This window comes from Hibiscus syriacus, unplaced genomic scaffold (genome assembly GCF_006381635.1).
Source record: "Hibiscus syriacus cultivar Baekdansim isolate YM2019G1 unplaced genomic scaffold, ASM638163v2 tig00005406_pilon, whole genome shotgun sequence".
In the NCBI taxonomy this organism is placed as follows: Eukaryota; Viridiplantae; Streptophyta; class Magnoliopsida; order Malvales; family Malvaceae; genus Hibiscus; species Hibiscus syriacus.
In genome coordinates, this window is record NW_024062056.1 from 6747112 (window position 1) to 6764921 (window position 17810).

At 33.2% G+C, this 17810-nt stretch overlaps 1 long non-coding RNA gene across 1 annotated transcript; it reads right to left on the minus strand.

The window, feature by feature from the left end:
* Window positions 1-275: 275 nt before the first annotated feature.
* LOC120199252 lies at window positions 276-17502 on the minus strand. The gene is made up of 4 exons (XR_005523440.1): window positions 17393-17502; window positions 14164-14167; window positions 10696-10698; window positions 276-286 (listed from the first exon to the last, which is right to left on the minus strand). It is a non-coding gene; the product is annotated as an uncharacterized LOC120199252 (long non-coding RNA).
* Window positions 17503-17810: the final 308 nt, after the last annotated feature.

The window sequence follows — 17810 nt, forward strand, 5'->3', positions numbered from 1 at the left end:
TTTTGTTTTAAACAACGGTAAAGAGAACCTTGGCAAATTTGATGCTAAAAGTGATGAAGGAATTTTTCTGGGTTATTCCTTAAATTCTAAAGCTTATCGAGTATTTAATAAAAGAACTTTAGTTGTAGAAGAGTCTATAAATGTTGTTTTCGATGATAATCCCCTTCGAAGGAAGGATTCATGTGTGAATGATGATGTAGGTGTTATAAATACAAATGACGTTAGACATGAAGTTGGAGAACCATCATCAAAGGAAGAAACAAAAAATGAGTAAACTCATGATCCTCTTGAGAATCCAACCATTGAAGAAAGGGAAGTATCTTATCCAAGAGAGTACAACTATGTCAAGGATGGTGAAATTATAGGTGATCCATCCAAAGGGGTAACAACTCGATCTTCTCTTAGAAATATTTGTAATTATGTTGCATTTATCTCATGCATAGAGCCTAAGAATATTAAAGAAGCATTAAATGATGAACATTGGATTATGGCTATGCAAGAAGAGTTAAATCAATTTGAGAGAAGTAAAGTATGGACATTAGTTGAAAGGCGTAGTAATAAATCTATTGTAGGTACTAGATGGGTATTTAGGAATAAGCTTGATGAGAGTGGTAATATAGTGAGAAATAAGGCTAGGCTTGTTGCTCAAGGGTATACTCAAGAAGAGGGCATAGACTATGATGAAACATACGCTCCCATAGCTAGGATGGAAGCAATTAGAATGTTACTAGCATTTGCATGTTTTCATGAATTTAAATTATATCATATGGATGTTAAAAGTGTTTTTTTAAATGGTTTTATAAAAGAAGAAGTGTATGTGGAACAACCTTTAGGTTTTGAAGATTCAAAATTTCCGGATCATGTTCTTAAATTGACAAAAGAACTTTATGGTTTAAAACAAGCTCCAAGAGCTTGGTATGAAAGATTGTCAATTTTTTTAATTGAAAAAGGTTTTTCAAAAGGGAAGGTTGACACTACATTGTTTTTAAACCATAAAGGTAAAGATTTATTAGTAGTTAAAATTTATGTTGATGATATAATATTGGGTTCTACTAATGAAGTTCTTTGCCAAGAATTTTCTAAGCTAATGCAAAGTGAATTCGAGATGAGCATGATGGGGGAGCTCTCATTTTTCTTGGGACTCCAAATCAAGCAAAGAAAAGATGGCATCTTCATCAATCAAGCTAACTACGTCAAAGATATGCTCAAGAAGTTTGGACTGGAAAATGGCAAACCTCATGACACTCCAATGAGCTCTTCAACAAAGGTTGACTTAGATGAAGGAGGTAAATGTGTAGATGTTAAACTATATAGGTCAATGATTCGATCTCTACTTTATCTAACTGCAAGTAGACCAGACATTATGTTTAGTGTTTGCTTATGTGCTAGATTTCAATCATGCCCTAAGGAATCACATTTACTAGCTGTTAAGAGAATCTTTAGATACCTTAAGGACACTCCTAGTTTAGGACTTTGGTATCCTAGAGACTCTAGCTTTAGCTTGCATGCTTTTTCTGATGCGGATTATGGAGGATGCAAATTAGATAGGAAAAGCACCTTCGGTACTTGCCAATTCCTTGGAAATATTCTGATTTCTTGGTTTTCAAAGAAACAAAATTGTGTTGCATTATCCACCACTGAAGCCGAATACATTTCAGCTGGTAGTTGTTGTGCACAAGTTTTATGGATGAAACAAAAATTTTTTGATTATGGAATTGAAGTTGGTACCATTACTATCAAGTGTGACAATACTAGTGCTATTTGTCTCACTAAAAATCCCATCCAACACTCTAGAACTAAGCACATTGAAATAAGACATCACTTCATTAGAGACCATGTCACTAAGGAATATGTAGTTCTAGAATTTGTTGATACTTTGCACCAATTAGCGGATATCTTTACAAAACCTTTAGACAAGGAAAGATTTTGGACACTAAGGAGAGAATTAGGTTTAACCAACCTATCTTCACTTAGTGTTTAAAATAATTTTACACTTTTAAGACTAAATAAAAAAAATTTGCTAATTTTTTATTGCATTCATTGCTATTAGTTAGGGGGGTTTATGATTCTTGATGAAAAATTAATTTTATGTTCAAATATCTTTTAAAGAATAATTTGATTGTTTGAACATGATTAATTTTCTATATATGAGTTGCCAATACCACTACAGAAAATTAATTTAGCATTTTGTGTGTTTAAAATCGGATTTTAGCATTTTGGTGCAAAGGGAATCGATACCCCCATGAGGGAACCAATTCCCCCTTTGAAGGGGAACCGATTCCCCCCATAGGGGAATCGATACCCCCCTAGGGTTCTGGATTTTAACACGGGCAGAACCCTTAAATCCTCAAAACCTTCTTATCTTCTTCCTTCACGCCGTTTCTTCCCTCTACTCTCTCAAATCTCCATTCTTGCCTCAAATCAACGTTTTTAATCGGAATTCACTTCAAATATCATCTTCTAAACCTATTGGAATCATAAAAAACGTGCAAACTTCATCTAATCTCACTCAAATCCGAAATCCTTCAAGGTATTTTTCCAAAACTTCTATTTTATCAATTTATGAACATAGAACTAGTTTTAATTAGTTCTAGGTTGAACTTTAGATCAGGCATTGATTGTTTAGTGATTAGAAACTAGGTATTACAACTAATTTCATCAAAAACACAAGAATTTTTAAAAAATTTTGAAATTTTTGAAATAAAAAAAATGTTTTTTTTCAAATTATTGTGTTTTGATTGAATTATGTTGTTGTTATGAAAACTATACATATATTGTTTCTCAAAATCGTATTTTTCAAAAGTTTTCAAAAACTTTGCCCATTAGGATTGATTTAGAGAACCTTGAAATATTGAGGACTCAATTGAGTTTTGGGATTGATTGAATTGCATACATGTGTTTTCTAAATTGCAGGTTATCAATTCTATTCCGATTTCCTAAACCATGTCCAATCCTAAACGTGCTAGGTCATCATCTAGTCGCTCACACCGTCAACCAAATCCACCTCCAAATCCTCCTCCTATTCCTGAAAATTCAATTCCTAATCCTAATCCCATTGATCCTAATTTGTCTATTCAAAACTCGTGCTACAATCATCCTGGTCCTAGAAATCATCGTTTTTGGTATTATCAATATTTTGACTCTTACAAAATTAGAGAAGAACGTATTCCTTCTCGTCAAGCTATGTTAGATATTAATTTTAAAGATCTTCCTCTTTTACAAGAGTGGAAATTTGACAAACTCTTTGAACTTGAACCCATTGTCTACCATCAACTTGTTCGTATTTTCTATTCTAATGTCGTTTGTGTTAAAAACCGAACTGAAACCGAAACCATAGGAATTCGTTCCTACCTCCTAGGACAATTCTTATATATTGACTCGGCTTACATAGCCAATGCATTCGGATTAGATAATGATCGTATTTCAAATGAAAAACAAATCTTAGGATCTCGTTATAAAAGAAGGGATAGTGCAAGTGTCTTAGACCTTCATGAACGTTTTCTTCATCTAATAATTTCTTGGTGGTTTCGACCATCCGGTGGTCGTTATTCTACTCTTAGAGCCTTGGATCTTTGGTGGTTACATTGTTTCGAAAACAATATTAAAATAAACCTACCTCAGATCATTTTTGCTGAAATTGTTGAAACCGTAAATCTTGTTCATAACAAGAAACTATGTTCATCTCTAGTTTACGGTTGCATTTTGAGTAACCTATTTTCTAAAGCCAGGCTTAGAGTTGGTCTAGATGCCTCATTTCCTCTGAAGAAACAAATTAATCTTCTCTTTCTTTAACGAGAGCGGGATGGATAAAGGATAAGGAAACCGATGAATGGGTTCGATCTTCTGAAAATACTCCGGGAGCAAGTTCTTCACGAGCACAACCAGAAGCTGACGACGATCCCGAGCTTGAACAATTAATGCGAGACATCGATGAAGCCGAAGATGAGCCTAAAACAACCCAAGGAGCAGACCTAGGAGCAAGCACAACAAACACATCAAATGCCTCCATATTTTCAATCCTTTATGGAGACATTCAATTTCCGATATGCGACCATGGATTCGCGCTTTACTTTTATAGAGTCCCATTTATCCACAATGGGATCTCAACAATTAAAAATTCTTCGGGAGATGCGTGCAAACAATGAAGCAACCAACGCGCGTATTAATGAACTCACTCACGAAATGGCCGCTATGCGAGCTCGTTTTCCTCCTCCCGATCCGGATGTTTGATTCTGTGCTTAGCTTTAAAAACTTTGAACTAAAAGATTATTGTTTTAACATTTTGAATATTTTGGAATGTTTGAATTTGTGGATTGATTGATTTTGAATTTGTTTGGATTTATGAATGGTGAGAACTTATATATTTGGTGTGGTTAAATTTATTCATTATTGCATCATGTACATCATTTTAGCAATATGACCAATTTTGCCATGTCACATTAATTATGAATATTGATTATGAAACTAATGACTAACGTTTCTCTTGATTGTGATCTTAGCAGCTTAATCTATATACTCAATTGGCTAAATGACTTCAAAACCTTGTTTAAATTCTTTACAAATGACTTTTTGATTTAACAAAAAGGGGGAGAAGTGTTAAATGTTTTAAATGTTTTAAAAGAGGAGTAAGTGTTAAAGTAAGGGGGAGTAATTTTCAAAAACGTCGTTTTTTATTTCAAAATCTTAAAATTACTAAAATGTTTTGTTATATCAAAAAGGGGGAGATTGTTGAAAACATTTTGATATTTACATATAACAAATTAAGTTAAATGAATTTTAAGATTGTGCAATAAGGTTTTCTAAGTATATTCGATATAATTATTCGAATATCAAAACATTACTCTAAATCTTTCAAAAATCATTTTTAATCCTTACTCAAGTGTAAAATTAAGTTTTAATCTTAAAACAATTTCAAAATAAATTTACAAAGTATTTCAAACCATTTCAAAGCCATAAATTATAGATTGCTCAGAGGGAACCGATTCCCCCCTGAGTGGTTGAGTGGTTTGGCTCCGAGAATTCCAGTATGCTCGGAGGGAACCGATTCCCCCCTTTTTAAGGTCGAAATATTTGAATTTTGCACTTAGGGAACTGATTCCCTATAGGGGTTACCGAATCCCCCCACGCTCCAAGCTCTAATCATCCCCAGCGTTCAGAAGTGATTCAAGGTGTATTTAAGCAAGCTTAGAAGCCATTGATCAACAACAAGAAACATCAAGCAACTAGAATCAAGAGAGAATCAAAGAGAAAGCATCAAACCTCAAGTTTTAGCATTTCAAGCATATTTTTCATTCAATATTCATCTTTCTTTCAAGAACACTTATTGTGCTCAATTGTATTCATTTTTTAGTGTTCTTTTCTTTGTTCTAGAATTGTGCAAACAATCTACCTTGTGAGGATTTCCTTGTAAGTTTGCAAAATTTGTATTGTTCTCTTTGGGAGAGAGTGTTCTCAAGAATTTGGGGTATAATTCTTGAGGGTTTGTAAGGTTACTCTTTGTCCTCAAAAGAAAGACAAATTAGTGAATTTATGGAAAATCCTTAGTGTGGATAGCTAAGGTAGTGGACGTAGACTTTGGTTGAGAAAGTCGAACCACTCTAAATCGCTGTGCAATTATTTTCAATTTTCTGCAAAAGCTTCCACCAAAATTTTTATTGTCAATTCACCCCCTCTTGGCCGATTCCGTCAATCGATTAACTCAACAAGTATCAATACCCTATGCTTAGAAAACTCTATTTCACTTATCTAAAATCATCTAATTCTCTTCTAAAGTGTCCCTAAGGCCCCCAAATAGTGTTTAAAGATTATTTAGTACTTAAGGAACATGAACTTACACATGAATAACAACAAATCCCGTTTTCATGCTTAACCCCCTAAGTGTACACAAATGGCTCATACACTCAAACATGCATCAAAACTATGCATGCTGATCTACTAGTAGTAGAGAAAGGTTAGAAATGTTTTACCTTTCACCTACAGGCTGAATAAACAACCCAAGGCTCAACCAACCACCTCTTTCCCTTTTTCTTTACTTTTGGAGCCTTCACTCATTTCTCTCAATATAATGATCCATTGGAAATGACTCATATAATGGCTTAATAAAGATAAGAACGTGGTTTCTAAACATTTAGACATGCTAGAATCACTTTAAGGCTCTTAAAACCCAAAACGCTCACATTAATAGGAATAATTTACCCTCACTATGCACTTTGATATTCAAGACGTGGTTGAAGAAGGACTTTTGACATCATTTTAGTTTTACAATACTAATTGTAAGAGGTTGTTCGAATCAACATTTTAAATCTTAAGAATCGTTTATCATATTGTAAATATTTTCAATCTTATACATATCTTATCAATTGGCTACTTACTTTAATTCTAAATTTTATAATATTTCTAATTAGTATGCACTTCCGTCTCTTATTGTAGGAAGGGATGATTTTAATCTTTCTAACTTTTCTTTACACATTTTAATATCTGACATACTGTTGTAGATGAGAATCGTGCTCTACATTCTTAATCATTTATAAAAAATTATACAATTAATCCATCTTTAAATTGTTATTAATTAGGGATAATATAACTTACAAATCAATAATGGACGAACAATATCATAGCCTCAGTCTACAAGTACATTTGCCAACCTTTAGGGAATGAAGAACTCGTCTAGGTTAACCTAAAACTGACTAAACTCTAACTCGGATACCACTAAATGTAATAACCTTGACTCGATCCAAGAACTGTACTAGAATCGAAGATATCACATTGGGTCACTGTGATGAACTGAGACTTTTCGAATTTTGAAACACATGATTTACTCAAAATTTTATAACACTTTATAACAATTACAAAAAATATGTAATTTATAAAATTGGAGTTCCTTTGTTCAAAGATCATATATAAGTTAAAACAATATAACATATTTTTATAATATGACTCAAATAATAATTGACAACCATAACCTGTACATGACCCTACAAGAACTCTTTATTGTACTCTGATACTTCTACTAAAACTCTACTGGAAATATCATTGTCCCATCGCGATCCTTAAATACCAAAACATACAATGGTAATTAGAAGAATGAGCTAATAACCCTAGTGAGTACAAGACTACTCTATCATATTTCAAGAAGTTAATGACTAATAAGCATGCATATCATATGTATATAGGCCATAAATGTAGCATTAATAGTCTTGAAACTAATCTAAAGTGTAACACCTTAAACCTGATTGGGCTAAAAATATCACATTGGGCCAAGCATCATATAATGTCTAAGTACATACCGACTAGTAATATCAAAATAAACATCTAGAGATGTCATACTGTTTCTGATGAGGCAATCATTGACAGATGATGTCAGCTGCATCCCTCACTCCAATCGTACAATATTACCTACGTGTGAAAATTATCACACGCTAAGTATACACTTAGTGAGGCATATATAATAAATGAGGCATATAAAAACATAAATATTTCATAAAAGATCAAAATACGAGTTTGATCGTATAAAATATATTAACGCATAAAATTGACTTGATAAGCTAAGTTTCCATCAAATAACATGCGAAACATTATTTTGTACGCCTAACATACTTATCAATTAGAATATTCCAAAATATCCATTCACAGCCCAATGTATGATAAATGAGATTGCAAGGTACACAATAAACACCTAAGTGCCACAATGACGTATAGGTACTTTAGTACGTAGCAACATTATACTAACCATTTTTGGTGTAGTAATCTCGTACGGCTACCATCCTTGCACACAAAGTGCCTATAGTATGCAAAGATACTAATAAGAATATGCAACAAGTGCATTAAACAAAATTGATCGATAGCTATCATACACCAAGTATGCCAATTACATACATAGTCCTTCAGTACACAAAGTACTACTACAATACCACCTTATTTATGGTATTACAAAACCATCATACACCATGTATGTCAATTACATACATAGTGCTTCAGTACACAAAGTACTACTACAAACCACCTTATTTATGGTATTACAATTGTACCTATGGCTCTCAATGTACATACAATAGGCTTTAAAATCCAAAGTGCAAATTAAACATTTATTCCAAACCATCAATAAATGATAATTTGTGTGAAACACATCCATTCGTTTTAGGGTAGTTCAAATCATTCGTAAAATCATATTCATAAAACTTTATGAAAAATATTTTAAAAAGCGTTCAAAACATGTTTAATAAAAACACTCGAGGTTGACTCATCGCAAGTCATCCTCATATCATACAAGTACATAATAAATGCACTCACCTAGTATGCCTCACTATTATGCCTTACTGTCATTATTCGATTACTCTTTGACTTTTTTCTTGCCTTTCGCTTTGCTTTTATCACGGTTTTGATCACGATCTACACAAGCATCCATACAAGTACATACAAATATAAAAGACATGTTAGTACTCTTACTATCATTTTATACATGATAATAATACCCAAAAGTATCATTATTTTTGAATTCTTCTAAAATTCATCTTAATTTTTCTTTTGACTCATAATGGGCCCTTACCATTATTTCCTTCAATTCAAGGCCTAACTAAGCCCAATAAATTTCCATCCCAATATATCAACAATACCATAATTACCACTTAAACCAATAACTTTCTCAATATTTACCATTTTGTAATTAAACTTTGCCAACTTTGCAAAATGACTTAATTTCACATTCTAACTTTGATTTCATCCCTCAAATAGTAATTTCCAGCAATGTACATCAATTATTGAGTAATTACAACAATAACATAATTACCCCTTAAGCCACTAACTTTCTCAATATTTACCATTTTGTACTTAAACTTTGCCAACTTTCCAAAATAGCTTAATTTCACATTCTAACTTCAATTTTAGCCCTCAAACAGTAATTTCTAGCAAAGTACATTAATTATTAAGTAATTACACAATTAGTCCATAACTTTTCAAAATTGCTAAAATGATCCATTAAGTTTTGAAAAATTTAAAAATGACCCAGAATTTATTTTCAAGGCTTATTTCTAAGCCATGGGGATTTTTCTACAATTTCCCCCCAATAATTCCTTCAAGGTCGAATACTTTTGAGGTGTAAATCTCATGATTTTCACTTGATTCAAGAATGAAATGAACCTCTATTCAACATTTCAAGCCCTCTACAATCAAACCCCTAAATTAATTTCATCAAAACATATCTTTCCCCATAAGCTAGGGTTTAGGCCAAAACTTATATTAACATATGTAGCCATATATAGTTGATTTTAATCATCAATCATGTTTGGAAATAATTCTACAACCCCAAAAACATCTAAATCCTTTATCAAATCATGAAACTCTAATACGAACATAAACCCTAGAATTTGGGATCTTTGAACACAAACCAAATTAGCATGCAATAAGGGTACTAAATGATAGCCTTTTTCGAATAAAACAATTTTCTAGTTCACAGCTCGATCCAAAGTCCAACGAAAATTGCTCAAAAGTGAAAAATAAAATTTCTCTTACCTAGGCATGGGGGAGCACGAAATGGAGATGAAAAATAGCTTGATTTCATGAAATATTCCTTTAATTTCATGTTATTTTGGCATTTATTTAAGCTTAAATGAATATAATATTCATTTAATGAGAAATGTCATTTTCCCTTAATGAAACTTGATATTTACCTTAATACCAAGCCACAAAACTCTAATCATCTATATAAAATCAAATATGAACCAACTCATTCACCCTTTCCAACTTTTCCCATGCAATCTTTCCAAAATTTCAATCTTGCAATTTTTCATCAAACGATCCAAATTAAAATTGGCAATAATTTCTCAAATCCAATGATCCATATTATTTTTAATCATTTTAACATGTGAAAATAATATTTTTAAGCTTGATTTAATAACCTTCAATTTTTCTCAAAATATTTTATTCGATCCGATTTATCGAATTTTTACCGGAATTTAACATTTTATAGCTTTTAACATAAATTTTAGATCCAAAACTGATTCCCATGAAACCCCACACTTAAGGGTGACCTATTTATTTACGGGTTTAGATTAGCTAACTTTTTGAAAATTACCTTTCTGGTCCTTGAGCTTTTCTAACTTTATAGTTTGGTTACAAACTTTAAAAATTTATATTTTGGTCACTAAAAAAAATTTGGGGTGTTACACCTGGTGTCATATAGTGTCAGAGAAATTCTAACTAAGCTGCTAAATGATATTCTGGTCTCACTGGAGGGGGAATCTGATCATCACATAGCAATCGATACAATTCCCGCTCAACTAAAGCATTGGCCGGTCTCGCATAGTCGTCAAGTCAAGATCTAAAGATATTTGATGTACTGGATTGATGCAAATATAGATGCTTGACTAAGATATGAAATCCATAAAATACTGACAATGCTTGTTGAGGATAACTAAGATAGCTAGCTACACACCACCGACAATGCCCCACTATGGAAACTGAGGTAGCCTCGCCACACACTAGCAAAGCTCGACATACTAAGGTGAGGCCATCCCCTTCACTAGTTTCTATCTCATTCATTCTCTCATCTAGAATGTTATACGAGGGTTTATTAGTTTGTTTATATATTAGTCTGTTAAGCTTTTCTATTTTGGTTATTTAACAGTGAAGGGTGTTTTAGTCGTTTCTATATCTACGTATTTCATGATTTTAAAATGATTATTATGTTTATTGATCCACCGGCTGTAACCCTAGCTAGCCTGATACCTGACTCAGGTTCATTACTGGGTAGCGACACTCTAGTCGTTCATCGCACTTATCTTTAATACCCCTTGAATGGGAGAGGCGACTTATACGTTCTCAGTTCACAAACGTTCCTAGAGTACACAATTTCGCTATTGTGTAATATGACAGACTTATCATACCACTTGTTGGTACATCCTCTACAATAATCCTCGTTCTTAATTATTCGAGACATGCTCAACTAAAGATACTTGTATGTATTACACTTAGTATGTGTACTTAAGTTGTAACCCAATCCTATGAGTGTTTTTAGGTTCTCATGATCATTTATGTCCCTCACGAACTAAGCTCCACTATTACAGGTTATCCTTAACTTATACAGGCCTTAACGATGTCAAATCTAACTATCCGAAGTGTGTAGTATCGATACTTTACTTGCATTATTGATACTCTGAGGTCAAGTATCAATACCCCATGAGTACTAGTACCAAAAATGGCTTCTTTCTACTAAACATTGACCAAATATGGATACCATGTACCCTCAGTATCGATATTGTAGTGGCAGTATCGATACTCTCTCTCTTAGTATTGGTACTCCCTGCTAGAAATTCCTAGATTTTGTCTCAGTTCATCCAGTATCGATACTGTTCATCCAATATCAATGCTCAAACCTAGAAATGCTTTGTTTAAGCTTGAGAAACACCCAAAAATCATCCCAAAGGTCCTAGTTTGTTTCTTAAAAATGAGATAAAGCTTTAGGAAGTTACTTAGGGTTATAAAATGTCATAAAAATGTCCTCTAATCATAAAAGCATGCATAAACCCTAAAATACTCAAATACTCAAATCTTAACAAATAATCATTCTTATGAAAGCCTTAATACCATAAAATATTATAAACACACTATCTTGATGCTAGAATCCCGAAATGAAGCTCCTTTCTCAATTTACTTTCTCCCACTTTTCGTGAACTATGGTAATTTACACCCTCTTTCTTTAGCCAAAAAGTAAATTATGAGATTCTAAACATAAAGAAAGTTACTGGAGGGATTGGGGATGAATTATAAAGATCAAAAAACTCACCTTTAGCAATGGTACTTGGAGAAGAAATGGGAGAAGGAAATAAAGGAAATGATGAGAAGAACGAGATGAAAGAGATAAAAGCTCTCATCTTTTAATAATGGGATAATTATGTTTTTGGTCTCTTCTCATCTGCTATGAAAAAATCCCATTTTTAATGGTTAATTAGGCCTAATCCTCATCCAATTATGCCCATACTCATCCCAAAAAACTTCAATTACAAAATCCTTAAGGCCCACACACCTTTAAAGTAAACCCAAAACTACTAGCCCAAAATTTGGGGTGTTACATAAAGGCTTATCTTACTAAAGTTTTTGGCATCAATAGAAGTATATATTAAGTTATTGTATATCAAGTGTTATGTACCAATCAACTATGTTGTCTCAATCATTCTTCATTTATAATTGCTAGAGTGAATACCATGATTATCTAGAATTGCATAATTAGAGGGGCTCATTTGTTTTTGTTATTAATCGAATAAACCGACTGAACTGAATTAGTTTGGTTATTTCGGTCGGCCACCGAATTAGTTCGGTCGGGGAACAATTAACTCTTTTTTCAATATTCGATTAACGGTGAATTTGGTTTGAAATTGGTTAATTAACTAAATTAACTGAAATAATGAAATATTAAATATATAAAATATATTAAATACATATCTTAAGTTCAAACCCACTAAGAATTATGACCCACTTATTTTTTAACCACACTAGACTCATTAAATTATCAATACCAAATTAAATTTGAATCCAAATAAAAAATATTTCTATTATATTCAAATTAATCTAGTTAAAAATATTTAAAAATTATGGTTAATTCGATTAACTGACTAAAATAACTAAACTTTATTTGGTTCGGTTAATACATAAAGAAAAATAGTTTGATTAATTCTACTCGGTCAGTGGCCAAATTAACCGTTTGAACACCCTTACATATAATAATATAATTCTTGTAATCGAGTGTATAATTAGTACGATAATCACCCTTCTCTCAATACTCCCATTGAATCACCAGATATATATATATATATATATATATATATATATATATATATATAAATGATTAGGTGCACCCGTGTAAGTCACTCTAATCTTTTGGGACTCATGTACGAGTCACTCGAAAATAAATATGATTAGATACTCCAATATCAGTCATTCTAATTATTTGGGGCTCCCGTGTGAGTCACACGAAATAAATATAACTAGGTGCTCCTGTGTGAGTCACTATAATCCTTTGGGGCTCCCGTGTGAGTCACCCATAAATAAATATGATTAGGTGCTCCCGTATGAGTCACTCTAATCCTTCGGTGCAAGTCACCTAGAAATATATATGATTAAGTGTTCTTGTGTGAGTCACTCTAATCCTTCGGGGCTCCCATGCGAGTCACCCAAAATTAAATATGATTAGGCGTTATCGTGCAAGTTATTCTAATCCTTCGGGGCTCCCTCGTGAGACACCTGAAATGAATGCAATTACACACACATATATATAAATATATAGCAACAATTAATAACCTTCGTGTTTCCTTTTATCTTTCGTCCATTTCAATACCCCATTCGTACCGACCCTCACTTTATTTGCTAGCTATTGAACTCAAGATTATATAATCTTCGTACTCTTTAATAACGGTACAGAGATAAGAGTATCAGTACCACACTTACCCAAGTATTGATACTGAGGCTGGTATCCATACAAAAGGACATTCTGAAATTTCATAAGTTTATAAGTCATTGTCGAGTACCCATATCGACAGTCTTATTATCAATACTCACCTATTGGTATCAATACTTAGGAAAATAGTATCGATACCACCTTAGCATTTCTATCCATATTTTCTAGAAGCCTCAACAGTATCGACACTATTATAACAGTATCGATACTCGAACCTAGATTTTGATTTCTCAAAGTGTTGAACATTACTAAACTCCTCATAATCTTTCCAACAACAATTTATTTATGAAAAACATCTATTTTCACTGACCTTTAGTCATTTACAACATATGAAACACAAAGAACAAGAGTTCATTACTGATGTCTTATGCTATTTTCATAGGATTTTATATTCCAGCATTCGTTTCTGGCATTCGTTATTCCCTATGTAAATCTAAGAGTATTATGGTAATTTTACTGATTTCTATTTGAATATTAATCAAAAGTTCAAACACAACATGCAATGTATCATAATTATAAAGACCTTGAAATATTTTAGAGTATGAGATGCATTCACCTTAATAACCTGTAATCAAGCTTACCGACTTTAATTACGAACTTCTGACCCTTTCAACACAAATCCAAGCAATTCATGGTCATAAACACTAAACTATAACTGTAACCATAACCATAAATATAACTAGAGGATTGCTAAGCTATTGAGGTATAATTATAACTAAACTAAAACTGGAGGACAAAGATAAAGTCTTACCCAACCTAGAGGACTGCTACAGTATTTTGCCCATCTTCTCAATTCAAGAACCTCAAAAAATCATAGTTTTGGGTGGTCCCCATATACCAAGTTAAACCCATTTCTTACTCTCTCATTTCCCCTATTCTCCCTTATTGTTTCTATTTCCTCTAGTCATCTCTTTCAAACAAAAAGAAGTTTACTTATCTGGTCAATATTAGATGCCAATGAGCGTCGCCGACCACCACACCGACTGTCGTTACCGGTGATTGTCTGAATCCAATAGCCACCATTTTAACCATATCGCGTTCCTCTTCGTGAATATGGCCACCAATCATCGACAATCACTTCAGATATTAGTAGATATATGGAAAACCTTTTGATACTCAAGAGTTAAAGACCCTTGTACCATCGTCGTTCACCGTCTGATGGAAACAAAATTGTAGTATGTTGCTCCACTACAACCTCTACCTTTTTACCAAAAGAATCTTCCATCCAACGCCTCTTCGCCGGGAACTAGAAACTCCAACATGTCAGTTGTTCTACCTCTCTTTGGTTTCTTGGTTTTTCTATTTGGTTTTGCCCTTTGATTTATCTGGTGATCACTTGACGGGTTTATCGTTGATGGGAGTGGGTTGTTGGCTTGATGATGGTCAGTTTACTATTTCGACTAGTTCATGGTTTGAATTAGGATAGTTGACATAATCGAGCTAAGCTATTGAGCTAAGGTAAAAATATATTGATTCAAACTTTCCCTTTTTTCAAGTCCCCTCTTCCCTATTTAAAAATAGTGCTTCCCTTTGTAAAATATCTCTCTTTTTGTGGTTATTAACTTTTCAAATATAATAAAACTTAATTACATCAACTATGTAACACCCTTTCTCGTATCCATATTTGAATACAAATTAGAGATATCACATCAAACATTAAGAATAATTAATTGCGTAAAGCCAAACTATAATATTTTAACATTTAAATCAAATATGATTTTATGCATCAATAAATTCAATATTGTTTCATGTAAACAATGAAACTGCATACACTACAGCAAAAATTGTTTTCAGCGGCGGATGTAGCGGCGTTTTTACTGCAAACGCCGATAATTGTTTGCATATAGCGGCGTTTTTGCAAAATACTATACTTTAGTGGCGTTTGTATAAAAACGCCGCTAAAGAATCGTAATGTAGTGGCATTTTTATACAAACACCGCTATAAACTAGTATTTTAGTGGTGTTTTTATACAAACGCTGCTATAGACACGTACTTTTATGGCGTTTTAATACCAAACGCCGCTATAGACTCGTACTTTAGTGGCATTTTTACACAAACGCCGCTATAGACACGTACTTTTGTGGCATTTTAATACCAAACGCCGCTATAGACACGTACTTTTGTGGTGTTTTAATACCAAACGCCGCTATAGATTCGTACTTTAGTGGCGTTTTTACACAAACGCCGCTATAGACACGTACTTTTGTGGTGTTTTAATACCAAACGCCGCTATAGACTCGTACTTTAGTGGCGTTTTAATACCAAACGCCGCAATTGTCATATAACCTGAAACTCGGGCTTTTCAGAAATATTTTTTTATTTGTGGTACGACTGTAAATAATGCGAATGCTGTGGTTAACAATTGAATAAGTAGGGTGAGAGGGTACGACTGTAAATAATGCGAATGTTGTGGTTAACAATTGAATGAGTAGGGTTTTGCTTTACTTATTCGAATCGAAAATGACAATGTGAGGTAATACCTAAACCCTGTCTTCCCATTTTACTTCCTCCGAGGTTTGAGCTTCGATTAGTAAAGTTTTTCAATTTCCTCTCTCCTTTTATTATTTGCTAATGGCTTCAGCTTGCAAGAGCTTCATCAGTAGATCATCCTCCTCCATCAAATCTGCCTTTAGAACCAACGGTCCAAAATCCCCATTCTCAAGATCTGCCGCTGCTCCCTCCTCCACCCGATCATCTCTCCCCTTCCAATCCACCTCTCCTCTTCGTCGTTTCACTTTCTCCAGGTACCATTTTTGGTTTCCATTTTCTAGATTACAATTTCTGTAACCATTTGTTTCCTGAATTGGGAGCTATCGTTTTACTATTTTGAAGTTATAATAATTATTTTTGTTTATTTTTTTATGATGGAAGGTGTCCTTCGGAGCTGGGATGTGCGTATTCACTGTTGCCGCTGCACAGTGCGGTGGCGGCGGCGAGGCTGTCGTCCTGCCTGAGCTCAACATCGAGGAGTTGCCGGGCACTTTCTCAGGGTACACTCTGCTGCACTTATCCCGGTCTCTAGTACTATTTTATATGTTTTCTATTGTAAGTGTTATTTTTTTTTTCCTCTCATACTCTTACTATGGTTGTATATATATCTGCTCCTGTTTCATCATTCTTGAATTTGCACTTATCCCGCTATACATGTATGTGTTATTATTCAGGGAAATAGAATACAAATTTTTTTTATCTTCTCTTTTAACCTGAAACTCGGGCTTTTCAGAAATATTTTTCAAAAGGTGGAGGCATCGGTTATAGTCTCTTTTCTGTTTTCATATAAAGATATAATCCTTGAAATTCTAAGTTATTTCTGAATCTCTCTTTCCAAGGTGGAGGTGTCGGTTATAGTCTCTTTTCCTAATTTCTGCAAGCTTAGGGGTTTTTTTTGTTTACTAAATGTGAAAGTTATGTGTATTTTTAAAGGTTTGGAAAATCAAATGGGAGTGAAGGTAGAACACTGATGTCACTGTTCTGGATTGTGATTCGTCGACTAGCTGAAATCGAAGAAAGAATGGTATTTGTCTTTTATTATTATGATTAATTTTGATTTGATAATCAGGGATAATTTGATTGTTTACTTTGTTTAAGAATTTGAAGTTGTAATTTGTAGCTCAAAAGTTAATTCAAAGCTCTACATATCAATATGCAAAGATTTTCTGTATTGGATTTGGTAAATTTGGTTGCGGCAAAGAATTGATTTTTCTGTGATTGAAATCTAGAAAACACGGGGTGTTAGTCTACTCTTTATCTATGAATTATTTCTAGTTTGAGTAGAATATCGTATGTTACCTTCAACATACCAACACAGCTATATTGATCATTGAATCAAAGCCCAGGAAATAAGCAAGAATAAATAGAAGCAAAAATCAATAGAGACAGTATCATGTAGTATATTTTATTCTACAAAACACATAAGCAGAAAGGTTTGAATAACTAGAAATTACCGGTTTGACATGAGCGACTGGTGGAGGATTTGTAGTCCTCAATTTCTCAATAGATTGATAATTACCTTCCTAACATTCTTCGTGCATAATCATTAACTTCTCTGCCACCTGTAACAAGTCGTTTTTTGGGTGTACCGGTAGGGGGAAGTTTGAAATTTGAGGTTATTGGCTTATAACTATGACAACAATTCAAACTGATTCTTAACTCAGTTTTTGTAATACAATTTGCAGTTCAAGGATTTGACGGGAAAACTTCAAGAGATGACAAATTTTTGTATTGGTAAGCATGACATAAAGATTTTGTTAGTTGAGTATTTATCATCTTTTAAAAAATTCATTGATAATCTATTTATATCATTTATGATATTGATCTCTAAAAGCCTCCCATTATAATATCGAGAGTTCTCACAGGTTTTCT